General features: G+C 40.0%; 1 pseudogene; it reads left to right on the plus strand.

Annotated features, from left to right (window-relative positions):
- The first annotated feature begins 560 nt into the window (after window positions 1-560).
- LOC140626019 (ATP synthase subunit d, mitochondrial pseudogene) lies at window positions 561-1,112 on the plus strand (annotated as a pseudogene).
- The last annotated feature ends 7,172 nt before the right edge of the window (window positions 1,113-8,284 follow it).

The following is an 8,284-nucleotide window of genomic DNA, read 5'->3' on the forward strand; positions in this document are numbered from 1 at the left end:
CCTCAGGGAACTGAGTGCTGCCCACAACCACGCAGGTGAGCTGGGAAGAGGGTTCTCCCCTAGTCAAAGCTTTAGATGACCCTACAGCCTCTGCTGACAGCTTAAAGGCAACTTCATGAGACCCCTTGAGCTAGAGGCACCCAGCAAAGCCATATCCAGATTCCTGACCCATAGAAACTAGGAAATAATAAATTTTTGTTGTTTTAAACCACTACATTTTGGGGGCTACTTATTAATGCAACAATGAATAACAAATACACTGGCCAAAGGGATATGCATGGAAGTTGCATGTACAATCTCCAAATTTGTGTCATTAAAGGGAAGAGACACTCCTCCTTTCCCCCTTACCTGTCTGCCTAATGGCTAGAATGCCACTGTGGGAAGTCACTGGACCTTGAAGACAAGGGGCAGAGCTGAACCATGACGGAGAAGTGAGGCAGGAGCCTCGGACTGTTTCATGAAGATGAACAGTCACACCAGGTCAAACCTTTACATGAGGGAGAAGTAAGCAAACTTCTTTCTTATTGAAACAATTTCACCGTCCCTTGCTGCTGTGTGGGCCGCCGGGGTCGGTGAAGGATCTCAAGATGGCTGGGCGAAAACTTGCTCTAAAAACCATTGACTGGGTAGCTTTTGGGGAGATCATACCCCAAAACCAGAAGGCCTTTGCCAACTCCCTGGAATCCTGGAATGAGATGCTTACCTCCAGGTTGGCTACTCTTCCTGAGAAACCACCTGCTATCGACTGGGCTTACTACAAGGCCAATGTGGCAAAGGCTGGCTTGGTAGATGACTTTGAGAAGAAGTTTAATGCCCTGAAGGTTCCTGTGCCAGAGGATAAATACACTGTCCAGGTGGATGCTGAGGAGAAAGAAGATGTGAAAAGCTGTGCTGAGTTTTTATCCCTCTCAAAGACTAGGATTGAAGAATATGAAAAAGAGCTGGAGAAGATGAAGAACATAATTCCATTTGATCAGATGACCATTGAGGACCTGAATGAAGTCTTCCCAGAAACCAAATTAGACAAGAAGAAGTATCCCTATTGGGCTCACAAGCCAATTGAAAAGTTATAAACTTGAGTTGAGGATAAAGCCCCGGCCCTCATATTATAAACATTGAACATTAAAAATAATGATACGGTAAAAAAAAAAAAAAAGAAAGAAACAATTGCAATTTGAGATCTCCTGTAGGGAAGCTAAGCCTTTATCGTAACTAAAATGTTTGCTTGAATTCTGCAAAATGGGAAATCTCCAGAAAGTGAATGTTTTGGGACCAAACTTGTTTATTAAGGCTGGGAATAGGGATGTCTGGGTGGCTCAGTGGTTTAGCGTCTGCCTTCAGCCCAGGGCATGATCCTGGAGTCCCGGGATCGAGTCCCACACTGGGCTCCCTGCATGGAACCTGCTTCTCCCTCTGCCGCTGTCTCTGTCTCTCTCTCTCTGTATCTCTCATAAATAAATAAAATCTTAAAAAAAAAGAAAGCTGGGAATAGTCATATTATTGAAAGTTTATTAAGAAGTTTGAAGTCAGATATAAATTAGCCATATTCTTTTTTCAAAATTATAGATTACATCTTCTCTAAGAAACTGGTCTCAAAAATGAAACAAAGGCTGGAGGGAGTAATGTCAGCAAGAGGAAACGGAATGGAATTGACCATTTTGATCAATTGATTACTAAGAGGGAGCGTTCAGGCAGCTTGGCAGGTAGGCCAATGTTTTGCATTCTTATTTACAAGAATTTTTTTTTCTTTTGAGGGGGAGAGGGAGAGAGAGACAGGGAGAGGAGGAGAAAGAATTTTTTTTAAAGATTTATTTGTTTTAGAGAGTGGGAAGGGGCAGAGTGAGAGGGAGAAACAGAACCTTAAGCAGGCTCCACACTCAATGTGGAACTCAACGTGGGGCTCAACCTCATGACACTGAGATCATGACTGAGCCAAAATCAAAAGTTAAGTAACTGAACCACCCAGGAGCCCCTGCAAGAGTTCTTCTGTACATCAGGTAAATAGTTCTTTTTGAAAGAAAATTAAAAAGTGTTCACATGGGATTATGTTTATAGTAAAAAGTAAGAAAGTGTCATTTTTAATGTCACAAATGTGTAGCTACATATGAATTGCTGCAATCCACAGTGGCAATGTAGATTCCTTCTGGAATGTCTCAGTAAAAGGTCAGTTCTCCCTTGGGTGAAAAAAGAACTGAGTTTTCATTCACTGAAAAGAGTTATGAGCTGCATAAAGAGGTGGCGTCTTAACTGTAACTGGGGCTATTTGCTTTTCTAATCCTCAAATTTAATGCTCTAAGTTTTACAAATAGCTAAAATAGGACAGATGTAAAAAACATCATTGTCATGGTCCAGACTCAAGCCTGTCCTGTTTGGGACTGAACCAGAGCTCTGCCAAAAAGTGTCCTGTGTCCTGTTTTCATTTCTGATTTTATTCCTGACTGTGCATGATGAATATGAAGGCAGACTAAATACAAATATCTGAAAAAAAAATCAACCCATCAGGCACAAATAAAGATTTTAATAAAGGAAGAGATCTGTCTTTTCTTGGATTGGAAGATAGCACTATAAAGGGTTATTTTTCCTAAATTATTTTGTTTTATTCAATATCATTTCAGGTAAACATTTGAACGAATTTGCGGAGAATGAACAAAATTATCCTAAAGTTGATCTGGTAATAAATATTTGAAAATGGCTAGGAATATTTTGAAAAAAAAATAATAAAGCAGGACTTGTCTTATATGAATGAAATACATTCTCACAGTAATAAAACAGTTACAGTAATAAAAAGTGTGGTCCTGGCCCAGGAATAGACAGGTAGATTAATGGCCTGGAATAGAGGATCCAGAAATAGACCTACATAGATATGAAAAGGCAATGCATAAGAAAGTTACCATGTCAACTCAAAAATAAGAAAACAAACGACCTAATAAGAAAACAGCATGAAATTTAAAAAAGTATTCCATCAAAGAAGATAGACAAATGGCAAACACGTGAAAAATATGCTCAATATCATTAACCATTAGAAAAAAGTAAATTAAAATCACAAACAGGTTGCCATTATACACTTATTAGATTTGATCAATAAATAAAACTGAAACTACCAAGTACTGATGAGGACTCTCCTGCACTCCTGGTGATGGCAAAATGGCACCGTAGCTACTTTGCAACCCAGGGCAGCGGCCTCTTATAGTTAAGGGACACTTACCATGTGATCTAGCAATCCCGTTGCTAGGAATTTACCGAAGAGAATTGAAAATGTATGTTTTCATAAAAACCTGTGGGCAGATGTTCCTAACAACTGTCTTAGTCCATCCGGGCTACTGTAACAGAGCACTGTGGACTGCGGGGCTGACACAACAGACATTTACTTTTCACCGTTCTGGGGCCTGGGAAGTCCAAGGTGAGCTGCTGGCACGGTCCACAGTCTAGTGAGGGCTCCCTTCCTCACAAACATCCATCTTCTCCCTGTGTCCTCTCATGATGGAAGCAGCGAGAAAACTCTCTGGGGTCTCTGTTATGAGGCACTAATCCCATTCATGAGGATCCACACTAACCTCCCTCATGACCGAATCATCTCCCAAAGATCCCACCATCTAACAGCGTCACGTTGACGGTTAAGATCTTAACATGTAGATTTTGGGGGTGGGTATGAGTATTCAGTCTATAACAACTTTATTCATAATCACAAAAAATGGAAGATGTCCTTCAACTGGTCAACGGATAAGCTGTGGTACTCTAGAACGCCCCTCGGCAACAAAAAGCAATGAACACGCAATAAAAAGCAATCAGCACACAACAACATGGATGGAACGCCAATGCATCACACTAAGTAAAGGAAGCCATACTCAGAGGCTACACACTATATAAAATCTCCCTTAAATGGCATTCTGGGAAAAGCAAAGTTATAATGGTTGAGAAAATAATCAGTATGGCACTAAGGTTAGCGAGGGAGTAGAGTTTCACTGCAAAGGGGCAGTGAGAGGGGATTTTGCTGGGTGTTGGAGCCCTTCTGTATCTTGTTTGTGACAGTGATTATGTAATTCCACACATTTGTCAAAACTCATGCAGCTACACACCAAAAGTGAATGCCACTGGATGTAAAATATAAAACAAACTTTAAAAGACAGAGCACAGTGTGGTGAATATAAACAACTATATTATACTATAACCATCAGACTTGCTAAGAGACTAATTTTGGGGTGGGGGGAGAGAGACTATATCTTAATTATTTCAACTATAAAAAAAACATGATAATTATGTGGTGTGATAGAGGTGCTATCACTATAATGGCAATCGTATTACAATATACAAATGTGTTAAATTAACACATATGCCTTAAATTTACACAATATTATATGTCAAATACACTTAAATAAAAAAATAAAAAGACGTTACATCATCTCTGAGTAAATAATTAATTATCTAATATTTGGGGATTGGTAACAGATTTAGGGAAGATTGGGGTAGATCCTTTTCTTAGTCTTCACACAAGAATAAATTCCAGATAGATCGAGAGTTTAACTGTGAATATTTTTTACAGTCCTGATTGGTGAATGTCTTTCAAAAAATAATGTCAGAAATTCCCTGACCCTATGTATGTGATGGTACACTAATTTAAAACTACATAAATTTTGAAAAATAAAATAAAATAAGCATGTTTAAAACTAAATCGGTGAAAATATTTGCAACCCACATATTAACAGGTTATTTTTTAAAATTAAACAAAGAACTAAAAAAAATTAAAATAAAGTAAACATGGGGCTCATAGGTGGCTCAGTGGTTTAGCATTGCCTTCAGCCCAGAGCATGACCCCGGAGTCCTGGGATCGAGTCCTGCGTCGGGCTCCCTGTATGGAGCCTGCTTCTCCCTCTGCCTGTGTCTCTGCCTTTCTCTCTCTCTGTGTCTCTCATGAATAAATAAATAAACTCTTTAAAAAAATAAAATGTAAAAATTTGGAAGAACATGAACATTTGTTCACAAACATTAATTCACAAATTAACTGATGAGCATAAGGAAAGCTGTTCAACCTCCTTAACTATCAAAGAAAAAAAATTAAAATAACTAGTTTTGTCCATGTATCAGATTAATGAAGGCCAAAGAGGTTGATAAGATCTACCAGCGGTATCATTTAGAAAGTGGGAGTATAATTTCCTGTAGCCTTTGGGTAAGGCAATATGAATACTTTGCCCTAAGAAAATACTAACACCATTTAAAAAAAAAAAACACTTATAACTTCAAGATACTTGCTGCAGCATTGTTTATAATGTCAACTTTTTTATTGCCGGTTTTGTGAGTCTTTAAAATGCTAATGTTCTCTGTGACCTTCAGGGGGAGGATATAATATACAGACAATTATCAAAATTATTTGACCCAAGGAAACCTCCCCTTTTTGCTTTCAGCTTAAATGGTTCACCCTTGAGTCATAAAGAGGCAACTGGAAGGATTTCCATTAAAATGTTAACAGAAGTCACATCCGAGATGTGAGATTTTAGTCACTTCTTTGCACTTCCTTTTATTAAAGATTTTATTTATTTATTTTAGAGGGAGGGGGGAGTGAGGAGCAGAGGAAGAGGGACAAGCAGACTCCACGCTGAGCACGGAGGAGCCCCACACTGGGCTTGATCTCTCAATCTTGAGATCACGATCTAAGGTGACGGATGTCATGAGTCAGATGCTTAACCAACCGACGGAGGCACCCAGGCACCTCTCCTTTGCACTTTTTGATATTACTTGAATACTTTAAACAATGAACATTGATCATTTTGATAAAAAATAATAAAATGGTCTTCAAAAACAAGGAAAAAAGATCTAGTGGCTATCAAAGATAAATAATTTAAAACTTCATTATAAAGCAAGGCCCTTTGGAAGTCAGCTTGATGTAAAGACAAGAGCCTGCTGTAAAATACATGCTGGAAGTATTTGAATGAGCCAAAGATCAAGAGGTTTAGAGTTCAAAGATGAAGGTCCGAGCCCTTGCCCTGGCTCACCTGCTTATCATAGTGGGTAAAGAAGCTAACCTCCGTAAATCTTAGGCTCCTCACCTGTAAAATTAGAATCATGATATCTACTTGGCCTTATGCATAAAGTGGTTGTTAAAATGACTCTCAGTGCAAAACTACTTTGCTTGGATCCTTGAAATAATTTTAGGAAAAGTTGGGGTGCTTGAGTGGCTCAGTCGGTTAAGCAGCCCACTTTAAAAAAAAAACATTTTTATTTATTTCTTATTTATTTATTTATTTATTTATTTATTTATTTATTTATTTTTATTATTTATTTATTTATTTTTAAGGATTTTATTTATTCATTCCTGAGAGACAGAGAGAGAGAGAGACAGAGACACAGGCAGAGGGAGAAGCAGGCTCCCTGCAGGGAGCCCAAGGCAGAACTCGATCCCAGGACCTCAGGATCACACCCTGAGCCAAAGGCAGATGCTCAACCACTGAACCCTCCAGGTGTCCCTAAGTAACTCACTCTTGATTTTGGCTCAGGTTATGATCTCCGGGTTGTGAGATCAAGCCCCATGTCAGGCTCTGGCCTCAATGGAGAGTCTGCTTGGGATTCTCTCTCTCTCTCTCCCTCTGCCCCTCCCCCTGTGTGATCTGTCTCTCTCTCTCTCTCTCTTCAATCAATCAATCAATCAATCAATCAATCAATCAATCTTTTTTTTTAAAAAAAGACAGAATCATAGGAAAATTACATTGGGTACCTTGAAGAATTTGAAGGTTAGAGAGATCAAGTCACCTTCTTCTGGATCACTCAGTCACTAAATCATGGAGCAATGTATAACCTGGAGAGACAGAACTAACCCTCCTCTACCCACAGGTCTATGTTTGAGCTTTGCTGCTCCAGGTGTGGTCTGCGGACCAGCAGCATCACCACCACCTGACACATGCCAAGTCTGGGCCTGACCTGCTGGAACAGGGCTTGTACTTAAACAAGATACCCCAGCTGAATCATTGCATATCAAATGTTTGAGAAACATTATTTTATGGGACAGAGTCTACAGTGAGTATAAGTCCATGTGATAATGAGTAGAATGTTGTATTGGCTCTAAGAAGACTAAATATGAGTCTCCGAGCTAAACTGTTGTTACAAGTTATTCTGAAGAACGGAAAGTTATTTTACTTTCTTTAATTCAGCTTCCTAAATCATTCCTTTTTCACAACACGAATTAATATAAATTAAACGATGGTCTGCAGCGCGTACTTAGAGGCAGGCTTCCAGCTATGTAATTTGTGTGGGGTAGAAGGCAAGATGAAAATCAAAAAAATAAAAAAAGAAGATTCAAGTGCCATGTTCAAAATATATTCAGCAATTGGAGATGGTGGCAGTAGAGCTTTGAATGCAGTGTGAGGCGGAGGCACAGGGCCCTGGGGAGCTGCCCGGGAGCCTGCCCATGAAGCTGCTGGTCCTGCTCTGGGGAATGTTCAAGATTACAGAGAGCAGCGCACACGGTAAATCCACCCCCAAAAGACTATGGGATAGAGCAGAGATTTTCACCCTCAAAGCCTTAATAAAGATTTGATAACTTTGGATTCTCACCAGAGATTAGAACCTTGAACTCAAAAAAAAAAAAAAAAAAAAAAAAAAAGAACATTGAACTCTGCTGCTCACTTCTTTTTTTAAAAAATATATTTATTTATTTATTTATCTATTTATTTATTTATTTATTTATTTATTTATTTATTTGAGACACAGAGGCAGAGACACAGGCAGAGGGGGAAGCAGGCTCCCTGCAGGGAGCCCGACGTGGGACTCGATCCCAGGACCCCGGGATCACAACCTGAGCCGAAGGTAGAGCTCAATCGCTGAGCCCCCCAGGCGTCCCTCTGCTTCTCACTTCTCCAAAGCTTGGTTGCTGCAGTGAGCATTTGTCACGATTGCCTCGGTGAACAGAAATGCAGCCAGGCTCTAAATGGGGAGGGCCCGTGGCTGTGGGCTGGGGCAGGTCCAAGTGCACAGGGCTGCTCCATCGGGTGGGTAGGGCTGGCTCTCTGAAGGTTTTCTTAGAACCTGAGAAAAGGGGAAGCCTGGGTGGCTCCGTGGTTGAGCATCTGCCTTTGACTCAGGTAGTGACCCCGGGGTCCCGGGATCGTGTCTCATATCGGGCTCCCTGCAGGGAGCCTGCTTCTCCCTCTGCCTGTATCTCTGCCTCTCTCTGTGTGTCTCACATGAATTAAAAAAAAATTTAAAAAAAAAGAACCTCAAAAGAGATTAAAAAAAAAAAAGAAAGCAGTTAGCATGATTTTATCTTCTAAGTCTAGAACATCATGTCTTCTCCTTT

The sequence above is a fragment of the Canis lupus genome, chromosome 37 (genome assembly GCF_048164855.1).
Source record: "Canis lupus baileyi chromosome 37, mCanLup2.hap1, whole genome shotgun sequence".
In the NCBI taxonomy this organism is placed as follows: domain Eukaryota; kingdom Metazoa; phylum Chordata; class Mammalia; order Carnivora; family Canidae; genus Canis; species Canis lupus.